Below are 25,806 nucleotides of genomic sequence, written 5' to 3' on the forward strand. Positions count from 1 at the left end.
TTGTCTCGTATTTCCTTCCTTGCATTATGGCTTTGGACGAGGTTTCGAACTTATCGAACACCTTGACATCATTTGGACCAAATAGGACGTACCGAGCCGTAGACGTAATCTGAGGGACCGATAGTAGATTCTTTTTCACACCCGGGACATGGTATATATCATTTAATACAAACTGACCTTGTTTATATGGTTTGAATCGTATGTCACCAACGTGTGCGATTTTGTGTTTTTAGTTGTCGGCTATTACAATCACCTGATTACCTTCATATTTGACCGGGTTTCTTAGCTCCGCCTTTTCTCCTATCATGTGGTTCGAACACCCGGAATCAACAATCCAATCGTCCAAAGGATTGTCTTCGGTTTCGGTGTTTGCGGTTAAGGCCATCACATGTTCTTCGCTGTAAAATTGGCTTCGGCATCCGAAGCCACTTATTCTCGAAATGTGGCAGCATTCCCTTCATCAGCCGACTTCCCCGGGAAATCTTTGGACATGTGTCCACCTTTGCCACAATTATAATACTTATATGGAAACCGCTTACCGGATTTTCTCGACTTCTTGTCGTTCATCGTTTCCCGCTGACTTGAGCTCTGTCCGGATTTGTAGTTTTTCGACTTCTTGTATCGGTCGTTCCATTTTCGTCCTTGATTCCCGCTTGGTCGAAATTTTCCCTTCCCCCGATCGGCATACAAGGCTTCGGTCTCGATATTCGGGCTTGAAATCGAGATGTCACCGATCTCTTTAGCCATGTCTTCTTGGCTCGCGAGAAGATTCTCGAATTCGACCAAAGATGGTTGTTTTGGCCATCCTTGTACTGCGGCTACGAAACTTCGATACTCGGTTCTTAAACCGTGTATTAAGATTCGTTTCATTCTAGCATCTCCAACTCTTGCTTTCGGATCAAGCTCCCCAATCTCACGACACAAGGTCTTAACTTTGTGAAAATATTGCGGAATCGTGAGATCGTTTTGAGAGATTGAAAGAAGTTCGTTTTCAAGAAGCTGAAGTTTTGCTTCATTTTTCTTGGTGAAAAGTGCCGCTAAAGCATCCCATGCTTCTTTTGGTGTTGCTAGGTCTCGGACGTGATCCAAAGGCTCTTCCTCGATCGTTGTTTTCAACACGAACATATCTTTTCCGACCTTTACTTTCCACTTGTTGATCTCCCCATTGGTGTCGATTCTCGGTTGGGTGGTGTCTGACCCTTGAACAACTTCCCACAGATCCTGACCCTGTAGATACGAACTCATACAGGTTGACCACGTGTTATAGTTTTGATTGTTCAATTTCTTCATGCCTCCAACAACTTGAAAATCGGCCATGTTTAATGGGTTGGCTCTGATACCACTTGTTACGTTTAAAACAAGTGAAACAGTAAACAAATCCAAGACCCAATACACGATCGAACAATATTTGCTCACAGACACGAGCGCTTTCTTATTATTTGAAAACAAGAAAAGAGATATAAGACAAACTTATACTCAATACAAGACACACTTGATATATATATTTTTACAACTAAACCATACAAGCCTTATGTAGGCAAACAAAAACTTAAGGAGTAAAGAAACTTATCTAGTAAGACTTTGAAACTTACACAAATCCTTATCATTATCCTATTGAAATATGGAAACTTATCTACTAGCTAAACTTATTCATAAAAAGACTTATCCATTATAGATACTAAAAAGACTTATCCATAAAGGAAACTTAGCCACCAAGTACGACTTAGTTTTCTCTTAAGTCTCTTTAGTTATGATCTCATCCAAACCACCATCCTTTAGCCCACAAGTGTTGCTCGTTTAACAAGGATAACACTATTTCCAACAAGTGATAAGAACTGTTAGTTGGGCTATAGTTCCAATGTCTGCATTCATATATCCAATAACAACGCATGGCGGATGCAGATTAACAAGATTTTATATTGTATTTCGCAGCAACCAAACAATAAAATTATATTTTATAGGAAGATGGAAGTGGAGGACTTGCGATTCTAGTGTACCCATAATAGAGTAATAAGGAGGGAAGATGTAAAGAGAAGCTGTATGCATTTTTATTTTTAATAATAAAGCATATATAGTATAGCAGATGCAAATTACCTGAATTATGAACAGGTGTTTGTTTTGTGCCTGGTTTTTCTGTAGCAACCAAATAATAAAATATAAATAAATCATTTCAAGACGCATCAACCTTTGCTGTATGCATTTTAATATTTAACAATTAAAAAAATATTTATTACAGAACACGATAGGACTATGTTAGAATATCTTTCTCAGGAACCCATAAGTAATAAGGTAAAATTGAAGATTGAGGGAAAAGGAAAGAAAAAAGATAAAAGAACTAGTAAATACCCTTTTTGAAGTCTAAACAGTGAACACGATGTCTATTCTCAGTATCACACAAGAGGTCTTTTTTCTGACACTCATTACAGGAATGTGACAAATTGAAAAACACGGAGGCTAAGGGAGAGAGAAGAGAGAATATGTTGGTTTCATCAAATCGGGGACTACTTGGAGTGTTCAGAGGAAGCTGCACTACTTGACATGTATCTGGGAGGTCACTTGGGACTGTTCTATTCAAATAGTTGTAGTAGAATGTGTGATCTTTGCATCTCTTGTAGCTATTGTGATTCAGACGCTCAAAATAAGGGAGATTTTTTTTTGCATTTGTATAGAGTAATACTGTTGAGGCGGCTAATGAAACTGAATACAAAAGAGGGCTTGGACTTGGGGATGTGAGATTATTCATAAGTGCCTCACAGCTATTCGTTTTCACAAGCTGCCCAAATGTGGCGTTCAAGAATGACTTGAATTAATAAAATCGACCTTGCTAATAATGTTATACGACTGTCCTTCAAATTGAAACTCACTGCCTTCCGGGTTACATTTGACCTTGATCAACCCACATCTCGTATCTTTTGTGTTGTAAAACGGGTACTTGAATGGAGCCAAATCTGGACAACTAAAATTTTGTGGGCAGACAGGAATAGAAGTGTTTCTGTCTGTAGCAGAGTGAATGGGCGGTAGACAAGAGAGAACAACGGACACAAAAAAGAAAAGGGAAATCATATCAAATTCCAACTTCTGCATTCTTCAGACTCCATTTTTGCATTTATACATGAGTCTAATACTACATGTGTTTTTACAAAAATCCTCAAGATATTTACTAAGCTTTCACATTGACAAATTCCGTGTTGTGACATTCAAGAAGTTGACTTGTTGATTCCTGTCCTCCATTCATCCTTTAACCCATTTCAAATGCCAATAGGACACACTTGAAAAGTTTCATGTGGTTACCTTTCTTCCCTGTAGCACGTCTCAACTAGTATAACGATGAAGTCTTTTTAAACAAGTCGACTGAAACTAGTATGTGCCAAAACACATCAATTTTTGGCAAGATATCCTTTATGATGAAGACAAACTAACAAGACTTGACTCACCGACCCCTAATTGGACGTTTATCAATTATCCTCCTTGCCTTCCTAAAAAACACTAAAAACAACTATTTTCATACACCGATACATGTACTATATATTATTTTTATTGGATTTTTACCTCAAAAAAATTAAGTGTTGAGCCGAAATACGTCCTGACTCCTAACCCATACGTTCTGACCCAAAATAGATGAATGACGGCCGCCATGGCGCCGTTTTTAATTCCCCGAATGTAAATGGGAGACTTGAATGGCGACCTTCATGACAACGTCATTCGTGATGCGCGCAGGAAACAGGTCAACTAAGGCCTCGTCTACAAGTCTGCATATGTTTAATTATTTCCTTTCTTAAATGGTTTCTTATTATGTTTTTCAAAAGTTTTCTTTCTTTTATTATGATATGGGGTGGACTCTAATCCATCTTAATTATATATAGGTTTCACGTCACTAATTTTTTTTCTTTCACTCCATGTTATCCAAAGAAAATGGTTTAACTCATTTGACTTCATCTCACTCCTATTAATTTTTAATTTAAAATAAAACATTTAGTTTAAATACATAAAGTAGTACTAATAATAATGATAATAATAATAATCTTTCATAAATTTCTTATTTAGAATAAACATTGATAATATAATAAAATTATATAAAATAAAAAAATAAAAAGACATAAAATTAAATAAAAACTAAGAAATCCCATATTTGAATGCAACTTTTGGGTTCATGGCGGCGCTTGTGGTTTTTTTAGTAAAGCTTGGGCCGCGACTACAATTGCTTGAGAAAAAACCTCGGTGATGAAGAAGAAGAAGAAGAAGAAGAAGAAGAAGAAGAAGAATTTTAGAGGGTATTTATGATGATAAAGATTATTTGGTTATTTGGTTTGAAACCATAATAAAATGTGAGTTTATATAGTACTAATTTTTTACTTAAATATATATATAAGAAGCCAAAAAAGGCGTTTAAAATGTTAAAATAACAAATCAATTAGTAACTAATACATAATTAAAATAAGAAATCAAATAGTAACTAATACATAATTAATAAATATTGCTACTTTTAACTTGTGAAAAGCATAATTCAAAGACCTTTTTTAACACAATTAATACTAGTGAGGAGTGGTTTATGCATATTTAAAGTGTTATGTCATCTTAACTTATGTTGGGTGTTAGAGTATAAAGTGTTCAAAAGTGTTCCTAGAATAAAGGAGTAGTACTGGATCCATGATCCCCTCCACGTGACCAGTGGTTATTGTCATTTGTTTCCTTTATATCGTTAATTCGATGTTACTTATTGAATGCACATGCCGAATTGATATGAATTAAGTTTATGTTGTAACATCCAGCCCCTCCCACAGTTCCACTATTAATATTGTTCGTTTTGCCCATGAAGAGCTCACGGATTTGTTTTTGGTTGCATCGGTGAAAACTTCCCTGGAGGTCACCCATTCCGTTACTACTTCTACTTGAGCACTGTTCTTTACTATTAATACTGTTATTTACTTGTCCATTAGCATTAAGCCCAAAATGTGCTGGTGATTTAAAAGACGAGATCTTACATATGAACCAATGAACTTCTCTGTCAATTGCCGATATGGAATTTGCCTAAGGTGTTACATACTTACATATCTTCTTTCTATTATTCTAATTTATATTTCATCGTAATTTCTTTGGCCAACAACTAATTGTTGTAACCACATCAGTGGTATCAAGCCGCCGTTATATCAAGGCCCCGTTATCCCCTTCTTTGAACCTTGACTTTTATGCATGCTCTGTTGTTACAAATACTCTTCTTCAACGACCACCTGTGATGTATACTTAAAAGACACGTCAATTTCACTCGTGAGTTCAGTATCAAACACACTTTCATAATAACATGAAACACCTTGATTATTTTTGAGCTCTTTTACGTTGTATATAGCATATTCTGCGTTGCATTTTATAGACTACTATGTATACAGTATACATGTCATACTACATTACTAACTTTAATATATTACATAGACCACATAACATACTCGTCTTGGTGTATATAAATCGGTACCGTTTATACATCCATATACAGGCAAACGTTAATTACTTAACTAATATAATAAAATATATAGATCAGTTTTCATTCATAATGAAAACTCTTTCTTGCATATATCATAGTTTTGGAAGTGTTAACATGAACACTATCAACGAATGTAAATAAGTCAAGTATTCAAGATGGAGCAAATCATGCCTAGTCGAACAATTAATGATATTATCTCTCATATAATTAGCTTAGCTTAATGCATATATTGTAGTTAATTGTATGGTTCAAGTTATTCTATAAATGGTAATAAAAATGAGAAGTGTGAGAAGCCCATTAATAATTGACATATGCCAAGTGGGGACAAAAAGGAAAATGGTATAGAGATAATTGTACACATTTTCTTTCTCCACATGCAAGACACATGTAATACCCCCATCATTTTAGAACGTCTATAACTTTTTCGTATGATATTTTTAAAAAAAAAATTCATCATAATAACAAGCGTTTTTTTATCTTTAATATGAGTATGATTTTTGTTATATAAAATTTAAAACAAAAAATTATGTCATTGTCTTTTCGCACACCATTGGGTCTTTTCGCTTATTATTGTGTCTTTTTTCGTCATTGTGTCTAACGGGTGGTCCATGGGACAACCCTTAAATGATATAAAAGCCGTAAGAATTATGTTTTGAATAAGTTTATTTTGTGGAATTAGATAACTACGGTTTTGTTGGTGAATTGTAGGTTCAAAGATGGTTCCGGGGCTATTATGGTGGATACCGAGGCAACCGAATGGACTGAGAATGTGTGAGAGATTAAAAAATGAAGAAAACAAAGAGTTTTGGCTGAAGACCACCGTGACCCACGGTCCAAATAAAAAATTGAAACAGAAGCCACCGTACCGTGGCCTCTGACTGACACCGTAGCCTCAACCGTGACCCACGGTTCAACCGTGGGCCACGGTCCAAAATTTTCAGATCACCACCGTGACCCACGGTTCAACCGTGGGCCACGGTCCAGCATTTCCAGAAGAAAACCGTGACCCACGGTTTGAACCGTGGGCCACGGTGCGCAGTCGTAACTGCTGTTTTATTATTGTTTATTACTCGTTTTTGGCTAGACTTTTCATTATCTTTTCATCAAGAACTACCTAGGGGCGATTGGGAGAGAGCAAGAACGATATTTTGGTGATTCTAATCAATTGTTTGGGTTTATGATTTGCTTGATTAACCTAATCGATATGGTGATGATTCAGACAATGTGTGGCTAGTCATCTTTATGTTCTCTTCCAGAGTAAGGTTTTCAATTAGATACTTGTGAATCGTTTATGTTAATTGTGGGATATTCTTTTGATCTTATGAATATATTGTTTGGTGATTGTGAGTTTGTATTGTAATTGTTAGTATTGTTTGATTTCGTGTTCTTGACTATCCGTTCTTGGTGCCATAGGCAATCGAGATTTAGTAGAAGAGAATTAGGGTTGATAATACTAAACTGATTTTTGAGTGACAACCTTGCGTTTGTGTAATCCAAGTACTTAGTCCTCGTTTATCACAATCAATTGAATTTTCACAAAACTATATTCGTGTAGTTTGTTCCATAAATAAACGTTAACTTGATCTACATTGGAAACCTGAAATTGGGAGAGAGCATTGTTTCTCTTATTGTTTAAAAACTTGTTTAATTGCTTAAGTTCTTTTTATTAATCAAAACCAAACAACCAAAATACTTGATTTTAATATTTGCATTTAGTTTAATTTAGATTAATTATCAAACTACTAAGTAACGCATATTCCACAAAACTCCCTGTGTTCGATACCCGCTTACCGCTATCTAATTAGTTGTATTCGGTTTATTTTTGAGTGAGTCTTCGACCTCACGTCAAATTTTGGCGCCGCTGCCGGGGAGTAGTGCGCAACGTGTGTTAGTTTTAGTAGTTTTTGTTTGTTATTTTCGGGTTTACGCTGGTTGTGTTAGTGTGCAGGTACCTACAGGTGTATGCATACTAGAGGCTCTAACAGGTCATCACCGCTAGTAATCGATCCCGAGATTGACAGAACACTCCGAAGAAACCGAGTCTTACTTAGGGAGAATAAGCTTCTTGTTTCTCCAACAGCATCAAACAGTATGGATTCACCAGTTCCCACTTCGGGTCGACCAGCCCCGACTACACCTCCACCAAATCCACCTCCACCAATCACTACTACTACATCAAGTGATCAACCACCAATCATAACCGAACATATACCCGCCCAAGCCACCTATGCAACATCATCTACATTTCCACCTATCACCAACCTTTTTCCTCAATTTGGTACGTCATCATCATCTCAACGATATCAACCACCACCATTTCAACAATCACAATCAAACTACCAATACCAACCCCAACCATTTATGCCACATTCAAGAACACAAGGTGACGGATTCGGATATGGGTTTGACAGTGAATTTGATGGGTATGAAGATGAAGGTAACTACATGGGAGGTGATGGAGGAAAGATGGTAAATCCGGGAACTTTCGGTTATGGTCAATGGCAACAACCACCGGTTATTCAAGAGGTTAATCGACAGCAACAACCACCGGCGGTTGTTCAACAACAAGCTCAACCATCGGTTCAACAACAAGTTCAACAACAACCACCGGTTGTCGTTAATCAAGTTCAACCGCCACCGGTTATTCAACAACCGCAAGGGCAACCTCAAGATCAACAATTCCAACCACAAATGCCCCAACCACTGTTTCAACAACAATATGCGCAGCCAAGGCCCGTTTATAGGCAAATGGGTCAACCGAGAGTACCGATGAGTGTACCAAGAAGGCATGCAAGAGAGATGGTAAGGGGGATTGAAGCCCATTTCCGACCAATTATTACTAATAATCCGTCTCTGGTAGTTATCCCGCACAATCAACAAGGGAGGACATTTGAAGTGCGAACCAATGCACTCCAAAGTCTACCTAAGTATAAGGGGCTAGCAACGGAAGAACCATACTTTCATTTGGAGGCATATGACTCCATGTGCAACACAATTGGGGGTCAAGGTTTTTCGGCGGATGAGGTAAAGTTGGTTCTTTTTCAATTTTCTTTGGAAGATAAAGCAAAGAGATGGTTTTACACTTTGCCTTCCGCATCTATTTATACTTGGGCCAAAATGCAACAAAAAATTTTTAGAAGAATTTTACACGGACCAAAAGACTAATGATGCGAGAAGGAGTTTGAGATCTTTCCAACAACAATCGGCCGAAATGTTTCACGATGCGTTTGAACGGTTTAATATGATGATCAAGAATTGTCCGCATCATGGTATTGCTCTTTGGGAGTTATTGAATGCATTTCATGAGGGGTTGAACACGGAAGATGAACAAAACTTAATGTCGATTACAAACGAGTCATTTGGTACAAACTATGAACAAGATGATTGGGCATATTTGGAACAAATGGCGGTTACATCGAAGAGAAAAGCTCAAAACGGAAGAAGGGCAAGACCGGCAATTGGTAGATCACACGTGCAAGCGGTGGAAGAAGAAAATGTACAAACCACCAATCAGGTAATCAATGTTTGTACAAATTGTAATGAGTTGGGCCATGCGGCGGAGGTGTGTGTGGTTGGTCAAGCATCGGTAGAAGAGGTAAATGCACTTCAAGGGGGAGGTGGTAGGAATTACAACATGAACTCCAACACCTACCACCCCGGGTTGAGAAATCACCCGAATTTTCGATATGGAAACCCGGCTACTCAAGCCAACCCTAATTTTCAAGGAAGTCAAAACAATTACGTTCCTCGTCAACAATATAATAATCAAGGCAATTATCATGGCGGGAATAATCAAGGATTTCAAGGTCAAAGCGGGTCAACGGGTCAAAGTTCATCGGGTGGAAACGAGGTGATGGACATGTTGAAGTTGATGCAACAAGATATGCAACGAAGAAATCAACTTGATGAAGTGAGAATGCAAAAGGATGAGGTTAGAGACAAGGCCATCCAAGCGTTGACCACACAAATGGGTCAACTTGCAACCGAAGTGTCGGATTTGAAGAAGAATAAAGGCCAATTGCCAAGCGACACAAAGGTAAATCCTTCACATAACTCTTCTCGTAATGTTCCTATTAACCATGTGAGTGTTTTACGAAGTGGTAAAGAATATAAAAAAGATTTATCACCGGGTGTGGTTGATGGGGAAGTTGAGGATGTTACGGGTAACGAAAGTGATGATGATGAAATAGTAATAACTAAACCCACTAAACATGTCACTTTTGAAAAACCGTTACAAAATCCGGGTCAAACTTCAAATTTAAAAGATAAAGATAAGGAAGTAGAACCAAAGGTGGTTCCATTTCCTTCAGCTTTACTTGACCCGGGTAAGAAAAATATAATTTCAAGAAGGGGTCCTCAAAAAGAAGAGATCTGGGAGGTCTTTAAGCAAGTAAAAGTAAATTTACCCTTACTTGAAGCAATAAAGCAAGTACCCGCTTACGCAAAATTTTTAAAAGAATTATGCACTCAAAAGAGGCAACAAAAAGTGCCTTTAAGAGTGGATTTAACTGAGCGGGTAAGTGCGATTTTAAAAGGAGATCTTCCTCCTAAGCTTCAAGATCCGGGAACGCCTTTAATTGACATTCAAGTAGGCGATTTTCAAATGTCTAAGGCGTTACTCGATCTTGGAGCCGGAGTAAGTATTTTACCGGGGGGTTTATATGACCAATACGATTTTGGTCCTTTAAAACGAGTCGAGACAACGGTTGTGTTAGCCGATTTGTCTCATAAACTCCCCCGAGGAATTGTGCGGGATGTGATAGTAAAAGTTGAAGAATTTTACTATCCGGTTGACTTTTTGGTCTTAGACTACTCATCGGTTGACTCGACCCAACAACAAAATGTTATATTGGGTCGACCGTTTTTAAACACCGCTCATGCTATTATTGACTGTCGATCGGGCACAGTTGATATGGCTTTTGGAAATCGGAAAATGAGATTAAATGTGTTCACTAATGGATCTAATGCTTTATGTGGTGATGAGTGTTTTATGGCAGATATAGTTGACACGTGTGAACCGCACGATTATGAGGACGATGCTTTGGAAGCATGTGTTTGTGATTTTTCTGAACAGGTACATCTTTGTGCATTGAGGATGGAAGAGAAAAATCAAGACGTGTTGGCGGTTAAAGAAGGAAGACCACCATGGACTCATCAAATTGAAAATCTACCGGCTGTGATAGATTCGGGTACAAAACCGTCATTGGAAAGTCCATCAAAGTTGGAATTGAAGGATTTGCCAAGCCATTTGAAGTATGCGTTTTTGGGGGATAATGACATATTACCGGTCATTATTGCATCCAATTTGGAAGAGACGCAAGAACAACAATTATTGAAGGTGTTGAAGGCAAACAAGGCGGCCATAGGTTGGACAATTGCTGATTTAAAAGGCATTAGTCCATCTATAGTTATGCACAAAATCATCACCAATGAGGAGGCAAAACCAACCCGAGAGACTCAAAGAAGGTTGAATCCCAATTTGAGAGAAGTTGTGAAGTAAGAGGTAATCAAGTGGTTGGATGCGGGAATCATCTATCCTATCTCGGATAGCGCATTGGTAAGTCCTACACAGGTGGTACCGAAAAAAGCAGGTATACAGGTTATTAAAGATGAAAGCGGTGAACAAATCGCCACCCGACCGGTCACCGGGTGGCGAGTTTGCATTGATTATCGCAAATTAAATGCCGCTACATCTAAAGACTATTTTCCATTACCTTTTATTGATCAAATTATTGAAAAATTCTCGGGTCAAAAGTATTACTGTTTTTTGGATGGGTACTCGGGTTATAACCAAATTGCCATTCACCCGGATGACCAACACAAGACTACTTTCACCTGTCCGTATGGCACTTTTGCTTTTCGGCGAATGCCATTCGGTTTGTGTAATGCCCCGGCCACATTCAAACGTTGTATGATGAGTATTTTTCGGATATGGTCGGGGAATCACTCGAGGTATTTATGGATGATTTTTCCATTTTTGGCCCAACTTATGAAAATTGTCTCAATGAATTAGAAAAAATTTTAAAAAGATTTGTTGAGACAAATTTAGTTCTAAGTTGGGAGAAAAGTCATTTCATGGTGCAAGAGGGGATCGTGTTGGGTCATGTGATTTCGGAAAGGGGAATGGAAGTGGACAAGGCAAAAGTCCGGGTAATATCATCTTTACCTCCACCTAAAAACATTAAAGGGGTAAGGTCATTTTTGGGGCATGCGGCTATTTATAGAAGATTTATTAAAGGCTTTAGTGTAATCACAAAACCTTTATGTAATTTATTGTTAAAAGATGTTCCTTTTGACTTTACTAATGAATGTTTGCAAGCATTTAATGTTTTGAAGGAAAAGTTGGTGGAAGCTCCCATTTTACAACCACCGGATTGGTCTAAGCCGTTTGAGATTATGTGTGATGCTAGTGATACTACTATCGGAGTGGTATTGGGTCAACGAGTTGATAAAAAACCGGTGGTCATTTATTATGCAAGTAAAACTTTATCCGAAGCACAACTTAACTACACCACCACCGAAAAAGAATTGCTTGCGGTGGTTTATGCTTTGGATAAGTTTCGCTCGTATATTTGGGGGAGTAAGGTGATCGTGTATTCGGATCATAGCGCGGTTCGATATTTGATGGAGAAGAAGGATGCAAAAGCACGTTTAATTCGATGGGTATTACTTTTGCAAGAGTTTGACTTAGAGGTTCGGGATAAAAAAGGGTGTGAAAATGTCGTGGCGGATCACCTATCCCGAATTCCATTGGAGGGTGTTGATGATCCAATGGAGATAAACGAACGGTTTCCCGATGAGCAATTATTAGCCGTGTCGACCACACCATGGTATGCCCATTTTGTGAATTACTTAGCAACGGGATCTATTCCAAGTCATTGGGTGAAGAAAAGAAGACAACGGTTCATGGCCCAAGTGAAGCAATATATTTGGGATGAACCGGACTTGTTCAAAATTGGTTCGGATCAAATGATAAGGAGGTGTATCCCCGATTCCGAGGTATGGGAAGTTTTGGCTCATGCACATGCATCGGCGGGTGGAGGTCATTTTAGTGGTCAAAAGACGGGTTACCGGGTGCTCCAATGTGGGTTTTATTGGCCCACCATTTTTAAAGATTCAAGTGCGTATGCCCGACATTGTTTAAATTGTCAAAAGTTGGGTAGTATTTCAAAACGGGATGAAATGCCATTGCAACCGATTTTGGTGTTAGAGATTTTCGACGTATGGGGAATTGACTTTATGGGCCCGTTTCCAAACTCGAATGGATTTTTGTATATTTTGATTGCGGTTGACTATGTGTCCAAGTGGGTAGAAGCGATAGCAACAAGAACGAATGACCATTCGGTAGTTTGTAAATTTGTTCAATCAAACATTTTTTCTCGGTTTGGCATTCCGCGGGTTATTATTAGTGATGGTGGGTCACATTTCAAGAATTTCAACTTTGGGAAACTTCTAAAAAGGTACAGTGTGAATCACCGAATTGCTACTCCTTATCATCCACAAACAAGTGGACAAGTCGAAGTGTCTAATCGCCAAATCAAAGAAATTTTGATGAAGACGGTGCGGGTCGATAGGAAGGATTGGTCATCTAAGTTGAATGATGCATTATGGGCGTATCGGACCGCTTACAAAACTCCTATTGGCACGACTCCTTATCGGTTAGTTTATGGGAAAGGGTGCCATTTACCAATGGAATTGGCACATAAGGCGTTTTGGGCGATCAAGAATGTTAATGCGGATTATAAGGAAGCGGGTGAGTTAAGAAAGTTGAAGTTGAATGAGATTGAGGAAATTCGGGATGAAGCGTATGAATGTGCTTCCGCATATAAAGACAAACTAAAAAAGGTCCATGATGCAAAGTTGAGAAAACGGACTTTTAAAGTGGGTCAAAAGGTGTGGTTGTACAACTCAAGGTTGAAGTTGTTTCCGGGTAAGTTAAAGAGCAAGTGGATGGGCCCATATGTCATCACAAAAGTTGGTCAATTTGGTGATGTGGAGATAGAAGATGTCCAAGAACAAACGAAACAAGTGGTGAACAGTCAACGACTTAAACCTTACTTGGAAGGAAAGGACATCAATATGCTCGATGTGGACCGGGTGAGTTATTTGTTACGCTCACCGGATGAGGAAACGAACTAAAAGGTCAAGGTATGTTGTATATTTTAGTTAGGGTAATTTAGATTTTATTTAACTTTGGTTTAAAAGAAAAAAAATTTACCTCTCCGCTTTGGAGTTGTCCAAATCAAGTGTGGGGAAGTTCTTATGATTTTTATACCGTGTTGAGGACAACTCGGGTTTTTCATGGGGGGTAATTTATTTTATTTTTGATTTTTGTTCTTGATTTTTATAGCTTTAAATTATTTTTGTTCTTGGTTTTCACCAAAAAAAAAAATAAAAAAAAATAATAATTAGGTGAACCGTGACACACGGTCCGATACACGGTGATGATAGGGCTCACGGTACAGTCCGCTCTGTTTCATTTGTCATATCTCAACCGTGACCCACGGTTCCAACCGTGGGCCACGGTCCACGACGCACCAGATGAGCAGAAACGGTACACCGTGACTCACGGTCGGACCGTGAGCCACGGTTCGGCGAAAATAATTATGGGGAGCCGGGTTTTTGGGTTAAATAAAGAATTAAAATTAATATTTACAACAAATCTACACCACATAAATCACCTAACTTCATTATTTACTCCATCTTTCATCTTCTTCTTCCTAAAAACCCACCTTCACAAACCCTAACTCTCATCTTCAAATTCTTATAACTTCTTCAAATCTCTACCAAATCAATCGATTTTTGAGTCTATTTTGGCTAAAATTTCACAAGGATTTCGAATATACCCTTGAAATTGAAAGAATCTCCTGTTTGGTTGGTCGATTTTGGACATTAAGTGTCCGAAAATTTTTGAAATATTTGGGCTTTTGGTTTAGTTTGAAGCTTTCTTCACATTCAACAACACAAAGGTATGAATTTCTTGTCATTATTGATGGTACATTGTGTTGAAGTTGTAAGTTTGAATGTTTATAGGTACCCACTTGCTTGTTTGAGTAATGAGTATAATGATTGTATGGTATGGTTGTGGATAATTAACAATTGTTACAAAAATATGTTGTTATATTGATTAATTGGAAATTATTGGTTGAAGCAAGTGTGAAATTTTTGGCCAATTAATTAGCAAGTAATTATCCACAACCATAATAACAAGCAAGTGTGGGGATGAGGCTGTTTATCTAACTTGGTTTGGATGGGTTGTTTGTTGCAGATAAGGGTAAGTCAAAGGCATCAACTTCGAGTGGTCGGGCAGCCCAGTTAAAGAGGCAAAGAATGCAAGAAGAGCAAGCGAATGTTCCGGTACAAACAATGAAACCCACTTGGAGGGGTGGGGGGTTGACAAAGTACCCATTGGAATGGCAAGCGGAGTTGTTTGTTGATAAAATGGCTACGTTAAAACACCGATTTCATGGATTTATGTGTGAGAGTGAGGTAAACGATCCAGGGTTTGAAGTTTTTGGTATAGTCGACAAGTTTAAAGCTTTGGGTTGGGAAGCGGCGTTAAAGTGTTATGATGAGGAAACAAACACTTTGTACGACCAAGAGATTGAAGAATGGGTATCTACGTTACGATGTCCTCCCTACAAAAAGGGGAACGAGATGAAGTTAATTGGGACGGTAGGAGGTCATGAAGTAGTGATGTCATTTGATTCACTTGATGAGATTGCACTTTTTGACACTAAGCCAAGTAAGTCATATGTCTACCCCTCTTCCCAAGAGTTATTCGATTGCCCCGAAAAACACCCTAAATGGCACGACATGGTAGATAAAGTGATTAAAGCAAGAGTCAATAATAGTGATACGATTTTGAGAAAAAATTTGAAGATTGAGGCAAAGTTATTGATGTCTATCTGCTTGCACAATGTGATGCCTCGTCGGGGGGACATTTCAGTAGTGAGGAATAGTGATGTTCCTATTTTGTATGCACTGATGTGTGGAAAGCCTCTTATTTCTTTTCGCTATCTTGTCATGCAAAATATTTGGATTAGTCGAGAAAGTAATAAGCGGAAGTTAATTCCGCATTGTCGACTGATTACAGCTTTGTTAAAGAATCATGGTGTGATTACTGATGAGTCGGTTGGAACACCAAAGGTACTTAAAGAGTTTATATTGAAAGATTTGCCGGGTTATGATTACTCACAAACCGATAGGCATCACTTGCTTGTGCTTGATAATGTGAGATGGAAAGTTTTAAGGGAGGATGTTGAAGAGGATGATGATGATGAGGATGAGGTGATAGAAGAGTTAAGTGAGCCCGAGTACATGGAGGTGGGCGGTGGTAGTAGTTCCCAACAAGGGGTTTGGGACTTTTCGGATGGTTACAATTCTTACGGGAACAATTGGGCCCATGTGGGGTTGATGAATGAAGTGGTGGAGAGGCATAGGCCCTCCACATATGAAAACTGGTCAGATGAGTCGCGTTCATTGTTCGATCATCAGACGTTATGGGAGCTTATGCTGAACGGGCTGCGAAAGAGAGGCATGATCGGTTAGAGATGTGGAACCGCGCCAATGCGTATGGGCGTGAGCATGAAATGATAATGAGATATTTGGATGATCGTAATAGGAGGATGCATGAACAGTGGCATGCTGGTGTGCCGGTTGTAGCGGATCCACAAGTCGTGGATTATACGACTCTTCCTCCGTTTGACGGTTCGGTACGATATCCCGAACCGCCACTTCATCATTCAATGTGGATCGATCCAATGCAATCAATGGCACCTCCACCACCACAAGGAGAAGGAAGCAGTGGCGGTGATGGGGCATTTAATTTTGGCCAATTCCACGATTTCATGACATCTATTTTCGGGCCGGGCCACCCGCCATTCAACTGATCGAACCGCATGAATCCAGGTGAACCCCGTTTTGTATATTATGTATAATTGTTTTTACCTTTGTTTTCAGTTAATTTTGGGTGGATGGGTGGTGGATGGAATACTTTTGATTAAGTATTAAGGGTTTGTGTTGGAATGAAGGTGGTGTTTAATTAGTGGTTTGTTTTTTTCTTAAAACCGTACATTGAGGACAATGTATCCCAAGTGTGGGGATGAGGAAAATTTTCCTTTATTTTTGTTTGCTTTGAAAAAAATTTGAAAAAAAAAATAATAAAAAATAGAAAAATGAAGAAAAAGTTTAAAATGTTTTAAAAGAATTGGAAAGTGGTAAGATGGCGGGGTGAAGTTTTGGGTCCCTTTTCATGGTCACAATTCCTTAAGTTATATGTGCCTAGTTGCTTTTAAAAAAAGAAAAGAAAATTAAAATGGACCGTTTAGAGGGGATAACGAGTCAAGGGACGGGTATACATGTTTCATATCGGCAGCCCATTATTCCAGACATATTGTGAGATGGCCCCTATACTTAATACACATATTATATAATAGATATGAAACATGTCTTAAACCATTGATTGAGGGAAACCGGTATGTTTTACAGACTTAGAACTTGCTTGTCACATGCTTATCGAGATCTTAATACCACCATCTGTATGGAGATTAGGATTTTAGAAAACCTTTACATACACTTTTACTCCACTAAATAAATTTCCTTACCCGACATAATCCCCTTAGGAGCCCGTTTTGACCTCATTCCTGTTTATTTGTTAAACCAAACATTATACACCATTTCAGCTTTGACCTTCATTATATTTTAACCTGTGTGATGAAATCCAGTTCGTTATCGAGTTGTATATAGTCAGTTGTTGAGCATACTACACAATGTATGTATGTCTTGGTTGAGTTGTAAATATGTGTTTGTCAGAGTTGTATAATTGTTTGATTCAGTGAATTGTCTATCAGTAAAAAAAAAAAAAAGATCAAAATTCAAAAAAAAAAAAAAATCCAAAAGAGAGTTCGTTCTTATTCAGTTATGTAATTAGCAGTCTGTTTATATTTGATTAGTTGTTTGGGTATTTGTAAACTGGGTTTCATTCATCTTAGTCACTAAATATGCCTATTTCGCACCCAACCTAAGCCTCAGAAAAACCCTAATCCTAGTCTTTATGCAACCGGTGGGTAATGGGTGGAGATAAGACTGGCCTGCAAGCTTATTAAATTGTAAATCATACTTGGTTTTTGAGGGCAGAGACATATACTGGCCCATTTTTTTTGCTAGTCCAGATATTAAACCGAGAAGTGTGTTGATAGTGTGAGGGGTATGAACATGTATACTCGTTTAGGCGGTTCCATAAGTTTTAAATGGTAACATCAAATTATTTGGTGGGTTATCAACTTGGATGTAGTGCACCAGATAAAAAAACAAAGGAATAGGGTATGACTTGGGACCTTAACTGAACCGGACTTGTGGTAAGATTGGTGGAAACAAGTTGAATGTAATCGGAAGTTGTTTTGAGATGTTGCTTGAGGACAAGCAACGTGTAAGTGTGGGAATGTGACGGGTGGTCCATGGGACAACCCTTAAATGATATAAAAGCCGTAAGAATTATGTTTTGAATAAGTTTATTTTGTGGAATTAAATAACTACGGTTTTGTTGGTGAATTGTAGGTTCAAAGATGGTTCCGGGGCTATTATGGTGGATACCGAGGCAACCGAATGGACCGAGAATGTGTGAGAGATTAAAAAATGAAGAAAACAAAGAGTTTTGGCTGAAGACCACCGTGACCCACGGTCCAACCGTGGGCCACGGTCCAAATAAAAAATTGAAACAGAAGCCACCGTACCGTGGCCTCTGACTGACACCGTAGCCTCAACCGTGACCCACGGTTCAACCGTGGGCCACGGTCCAAAATTTTCAGATCACCACCGTGACCCACGGTTCAACCGTGGGCCACGGTCCAGCATTTCCAGAAGAAAACCATGACCCACGGTTTGAACCGTGGGCCACGGTGCGCAGTCGTAACTGCTGTTTTATTATTGTTTATTACTCGTTTTTGGCTAGACTTTTCATTATCTTTTCATCAAGAACTACTTAGGGGCGATTGGGAGAGAGCAAGAACGATATTTTGGTGATTCTAATCAATTGTTTGGGTTTATGATTTGCTTGATTAACCTAATCGATATGGTGATGATTCAGACAATGTGTGGCTAGTCATCTTTATGTTCTCTTCCAGAGTAAGGTTTTCAATTAGATACTTGTGAATCATTTATGTTAATTGTGGGATATTCTTTTGATCTTATGAATATATTGTTTGGTGATTGTGAGTTTGTATTGTAATTGTTAGTATTGTTTGATTTCGTGTTCTTGACTATCCGTTCTTGGTGCCATAGGCAATCGAGATTTAGTAGAAGAGAATTAGGGTTGATAATACTAAACTGATTTTTGAGTGACAACCTTGCGTTTGTGTAATCCAAGTACTTAGTCCTCGTTTATCACAATCAATTGAATTTTCACAAAACTATATTCGTGTAGTTTGTTCCATAAATAAACGTTAACTTGATCTACATTGGAAACCTGAAATTGGGAGAGAGCATTGTTTCTCTTATTGTTTAAAAACTTGTTTAATTGCTTAAGTTCTTTTTATTAATCAAAACCAAACAACCAAAATACTTGATTTTAATATTTTCATTTAGTTTAATTTATATTAATTATCAAACTACTAAGTAACGCATATTCCACAAAACTCCCTGTGTTCGATACCCGCTTACCGCTATCTAATTAGTTGTATTCGGTTTATTTTTGAGTGAGTCTTCAACCTCACGTCAGTGTCTTTTCGCATACCATTGTGTCTTTTCGCTTATCATTGTGTCTTTTTTCGTCATTGTGTCTTTTCGCACACCATTGTGTCTTTTCGCTTATCATTGTGTCTTTTTCCGTCATTGTGTCTTTTCTCACACCATTGTGTCTTTTCGCACACCATTATGTCTTTTCGCTTATCATTGTGTCTTTTCGCACACCATTGTGTCTTTTCGGTTATCATAGTATTTTTTTCGTCATTGTGTCTTTCAATTCATCATTATGTTTTTTAAATACTAATAACACCGTTGTGTAATAATAATATGTAAAAATAATGATAAAATAACAACAAATTATCTAATACATAAAACACAATGATTAATACATGTTACACAATAACTTGAAGCGTAAAACACAATGGTGAATACGTATAACACAGTGACCTAAAACATAAGACACAATTGTGAATACGTATAACACAATGACCTAAAACGTAAGACACAGTGGTTAATATATATAACACAATGACTTGAAACGTAAAACCCAATGGAAACAACATTTTACACAACGACTTGAACGTAATATACAATGAACGCAATACTATTTTCTCAAATTAAATGAATTTGTCATATGTCAATCTGAATAAAAGACAATGAACGTATTACACAATGACTAAAACTTAATGACGAACAAAACGACACAATGACGTAATCTTTGTTTTAATTTTTGTCTTTAATATGAGTACCAATTGAAAAATATAATGATCAAAATCTATAATACAATTCATATGAAAACTCAACTAAAAGACACAATGAACAACAAAACACAATTAAAAAAACCCATTAATTTTTTTTATTTTTATATAACAATATGATACTCATATTAAAGAAAAAAACGTTTATTATTATGGTGAAATTTTTTTTTAAAAAATAATGTCGTATGAAAAAGTTATGAACATTTTAAAATGATATGAGAATTGACATGTGCATTGCATGTGGAGAGAGAAAGTCAACAAATTTGGGTTATTACCTTCATGTCCTTTCCATTAATTTTTATCTATTAACTTAATCTCAGCCATTCAATAATTCAAATCTAAGATCAATTGACTGAATTTCTTCTCACCTTCTCATTTTTATTGTACTTTGTATTTTAACTTTACCGTATTGTATTGTTTATGTTTACCCTTTGTATTGTATTTAAATGTACATATGATAATGAATCAAATAGTCTTTTATTATAACCATTCTAGTCAAACAAAACAAGTAGAGATATTATCTATAATTATTTTTTTAGGAACACGAATTTCTGTCATTTGATGATTTGCATCCAAGAGCTCCAAACCCCTTGTTATGAAGGCTTTTACATTCCTTGATACACACCATTTCCATTCTTCTTGGGACGTTTGAGTCTTTTCTTTATTATCACATACTATCAACGTCACCATGTGACACCTGTCAGGTCATAAATAATTACTGATTTTCTTATCACAAACTATAAACGTCACCATGTGACACCTATCAGGTCATAAATAGATACTTGTACTTATTTTAGGCTTATTGGCGGTCACTACGAGTTTCAACATGTCAATTATTTTAAACGGGCCTAATAAAGTATATTATGTTCATGAAGCAATACTTGCGCATGTAAAAGGTTATCGGGCCATACGGCTCGTATGGACCCACAAACAATTCTGGTCAGTTTGACTTTCGTTCTAAGCTCCATTTACACACTTGAGTTTTGAGTCAAGCTCGTTAGAAGTAGTTTGAAGCCTAACACTCTTGAATCCTGGTTTCTGGCTTATATCCTTCTGCAATCTGCATGCATTATAAAATCAACCATCATGAACTCATAACCCTAATAAGATCGTAAGTTTAGTTTGATATGGGTTTGGTATATACGAGTTATAATAAGAATTCTAAGAATTAACAAATACTCCATATGAACTCGATCCTAACATGAAGATTAGGTCCTCATATTGTCCAAATCATCATCATCATCATCATCATCATCATCATCATCATCATCATCGTACTCAGTACATCCCGCCAATAGCAAATTTATGGTAGGGTCTGAGGATGGTAAGATGTAGACAGCCTTACCTCTACTCTTTAGGAATAGAGAGGCTGCATCCGGTGAGACCCCCGACTCGATAGTAGTTTTGCATCAAGCCTTGGACATAAGACACAAGACACACAACACCTAACCATCGGGACACCGTCGATTGGTGCATGTACCCTTGTCTTTCGGCTATCAACGCCACCACATGATGTCTGATTAACCTTCCACCACTTTTAATATTAGTTTCACGATATTAATAAAATAACGTCAAAATTAGTGCAGTTTCACTTTTGCCCACCCAAAGGTTTATATTATCCAAACTACCTACTAAAAGAACTAGGATAAAGCATGACTTTATCCATAAATCCTAACTAAATTATGAATCTTGTTTATGTAGATGATGACCGGCACTTTTGAAGAACATTTTTAAACCACTTAAAATTGAGCCCATGACTAGTCCTCAACATCTATACATACAAAATCCTTTGAACGCACAATAGCAAAATAACAACCTCACAAGGCATAGCTCAAATATTTCATTGTCAATATCCACCTAAAGTGTCACAAGTGGGAATCGAACTTGGGTCTTCATTAGGGAACCCAAACCTCCTAACACTAAGCCACCGTTTGAGACTAGTGATTGTGAACATGAAATGGCCTTTTGAATAATAATAATAATAATAATAATAATAATAATAATAATAATAATAATAATAATAATAATAATAATAATCACGAACGATAAAAATCGCTACAAGAAATGTTAGCATTAGAGGCGACACTATTAGTGGCGACCTTGAAATTGTCGTCGCTAATGAGCTAAAAGTAAAAGCGTGGTGTTTTCCATCCATGGATCCCTCCCTTTCTCACTTTATCCCTCACCCAAAAATATTCAGATCTGAATGCTATTTCACTTCTCTCCCAAAATTGAAAATTCCTTCAAACCCTAGCTCTAACATATCAGCCCACAACCTGAAAAGCCCTCCCATCTCTGATTAACCACCACCGGTACGCCTCGTGACCACCACCGCTTCTGTATACCTCGCCATCATCATCAAAATCCACCATAATTCCAACCACAACCACAGCCATCTGCTTCTGACTTTCGACGACAACTACCTACCATCACTGCTTCCGTTATCAACCTACGAGTAAGTTAAATTTGGGGATTTTAGGGTTACATGTTAATTTAGGTATAATTTTGGGGAATTTAGGTATAATACATGTGAATTTTGGGGAATTTAGGTATAATACATGTTAATTTTGTGTATGTGTCTATGTATTTTCCGGCGAGGCTTGCTGCTTACCGGGTTTGAAATTGCTGCTGCAGCTGCTGACCCGTGGGTTCGACATCGCCTGAGTACCTGATCCATGGTATGACAACTGATCCTTCTTATTTCTTTACTTTTTTTCATGTGTTGAGATTTAGTGTTTATAATGATTAAGTCTTATGAGCTAATACTTGTGCAAGGTATTACTTTGTGCTTGTATGCTGTGATTCCTGTAGAGGTAGGGTATTAAACCCACCATTTAATCAACTACAACACCCAAGTCAAGGCTAACTCATGCGCTGGGTGGAACACTTGGCGCCCTAACAACGGCAGACATACTATACGCCAAACATAATGCATGGCGCCAAGGTTGTAGCCTAATATAATAAACATTCCCTGACACCTAGGGAATGGTAGCGCAAAAGTCTCCACCAGCATGGGACAAAAAGATACAATTTACATGGGAAACAATACCCAACCATTGGGGATTGGACGGAACAAAACAGTACAACACGTCCATGTCAAAAGGCCATGACGCCCACCAACTTCCACCAACCTCCATGACCACACGGTTGGAGAGTATTATTGGTGGAAAACCTGACAAATTAGTTGACCATATTATCTCTCCCCCGGCTATAAATACCAATGGATCTCCAAACGGTAAAGATATACACTCTCCATAATTACTACTCTCTCAATAACTTCTATTTGTACGATCAGGTACTGATTCTTATGCCGGAGGGTGGTTACGAGAGAATCCCCCCCCCCATTCCTCGTAACGAGCTCACGTTGCTCTGTTTTGCAGGATATACCCATATGCGCCAAGAAGGTTCTTATAACCCATCGTGGGGAATACTTTACCATAACCCTCGGACTAACATGTTAGACCTTGAGGGGTGGATCGGTGTTTCTTCATTGGCGCCATCCGTGCATATCGCTACAACAGCAACTTTAAATATCATTCCATTCATGATTCAGATGAGTGGCAAAACTACACCGAAAGAGGTTGGCCAATTGTCAAAGGCCAACCAAGAAGGAAATGTTGAAATCCTAGACATCGTTGTTAGTGGTGAAGGCATCGCTAACGCGTCCACCCTTCGCCCTACCGTCACAGAAAAAGCAAAATCAAAACCACGTTCGCAAATAACCATGCCACCAGATATAATGGTTTGGTTAGAAGTTGAACAACATAAACTCAAGGACAAAGTCCAAGAAAAAATGGCGGCAGTCCTTAAACCACGAACGCTGTTCAATGGTGAAACCAGCAGCAACGAAGATGAAGAAGAGTATGAAGAACACTCAACGCCAGCTCGTACGAAGACACCAACCGCAAAATCACCACCGGCTCGGCAAAACAAAAAAGAAAAATCACAGTGGTCGCGCCCATAAGACGACCCACGTCTAGATGATCCCGACTACGAAGCTAGTTGGAGAGGCCCAGAAACCGCCTGGAAGCTGGTGAGATATCATTCAGATGCAACGGAAGACTTCTCCAAGCCATACCGGCCAATAACATCAGCTGGAAAATCAAAGTTCGTGGCAAAAATTGCTGAAGCGGAACTACCAGAAAACCCAAAGATTCCGCCAACGGTGGGCTAGTACGACGGCATATCTGATCCAGATGATCATTTGCAAACTTATACAGCCGCCGGGCTAGTATCAGGGTAAACCATGCCGTTGTGGTGTCACATTTTCACGTTGACGCTGGTCAGAGCCGCCAGAGCCTGGTTCGAAAGACTGCCAGAAGGGCAGATCACAAGTTGGGAGGACTTATCAAAAAAGTTCATCCAACAGTTCAGCCAACAAAGTCGTCACATCAGTGACCCAGCAGAAATTCTAAATGTTATTAGAAGGGATAATGAAACGCTTAAAGATTTCATTACCAGATTCAACCAGGAGGGTCTGAACATCGGTGGCGTGAGCGAAGAACTTCTGCGCACAGCTTTCCGCCAAAACGTAAAGTGTGACGACCTGATTCAGAACCCTACGGGCAGAGATGGCATGCCACACCGATGGGACGATGTCATGACCGCAGCCAAGAGGTATGCACGAATGCAAAAAAGTCTGGGTAAAAAGCTGGCAAGAAATGATGCAAGAAATGATATCAACAGAGCCCGCCAAGGCAAAAATATATCCGCCGTATGGTCGAGACTGAACAATGAAAGCCAAAAAAAGGAGTCCACGACATACGACTCCTTCAAAAGTAAGCAAAAAGGGCAGACAAACGCGTCCAGATGGACTCCGCTGACCAAGAGCTCAACCTAGATCATGTATACGGAAGGAATCCAACTCAAGAAACCGGCATCAATCAAGCAGGGGCCAAACACAGACAAGAAAATTTATTGTGACTATCATGAACAACATGGCCACACAACAAATCAGTGTTCCAACTTGAAGGATGCCATTGAAGAGTACGTCAAGAACTGAAAGCTAGACCATTTGGTCAAGAGTATCAAAGGAAGATACAGGCGCCCGCCTCCATGGGAGGGCGGAAGGCCAGAAAAGAAAAGAAAAGACACTCACGCCAACATGATTTCTGGCAGCACACAATCAAAAAATCGCAGACAGGCCGAGCATGCAGTCTGGAAAGAAGAACAGGTCATCTTCCCCAAAGTAAAAGGTGGGGCAAACAAGAAAGCACCATTAGTAATCACCGCAGTATTCGGACACTAACGAACACCGCGCTTCTTCATAGACGCGGGAGAATCGTCTGACATCATGTATCGCCAATGCTTCGATTTACTGGAGGAAAAAGATAAACAGCGGTTGATGTCCATCAATGCTCCAATAGCGGGTTTCAATCAAAGTATTGAATATCCGCTGGGCCAGTTGACATTCCCAGTCGAGATCAGCGATGGGATACATTAGCGGACAGAAGATGTGGATTTCTTGGTCTTGGAAAAGCCCCACCCATACTATGACGTTATCTTGGGAAGGGAGTCGATTGGAAATTTCAACGCTAGCCCCTCGACAGCCCATGGCATGTTGGGAGTACCTACTCCAACAGGAATAGCGATGATCCAGGCCAACAAAGAATGCAACGTGGGGGAAAGAAAAACGCCGCCACAAAAGATGTTGAAAACCACCAAAGAAAGAGAAGTCGAAATGGGTGCTCAACGAAAAATTCCAAACAAAGCATACTCATTGGGCCAACCATCTCAGAAGAAGCGTGGACGACGCTAAAAAGATTGTTAATCAAGAGCGTGGTATTATGCGCATGGACCCCGACGTACATGACGGGGGTCCCAAGAAGCAAGGCGGAACATAAGTTGAAAATAAATCCAGATTTTGTATCAGTGGTATAGAAGCGAAGG

Source organism: Bidens hawaiensis, unplaced genomic scaffold, assembly GCF_021521415.1.
Source record: "Bidens hawaiensis isolate Kalapana, Puna unplaced genomic scaffold, B.hawaiensis_p1.1 tig00024247_1, whole genome shotgun sequence".
Classification (NCBI taxonomy): Eukaryota; Viridiplantae; Streptophyta; class Magnoliopsida; order Asterales; family Asteraceae; genus Bidens; species Bidens hawaiensis.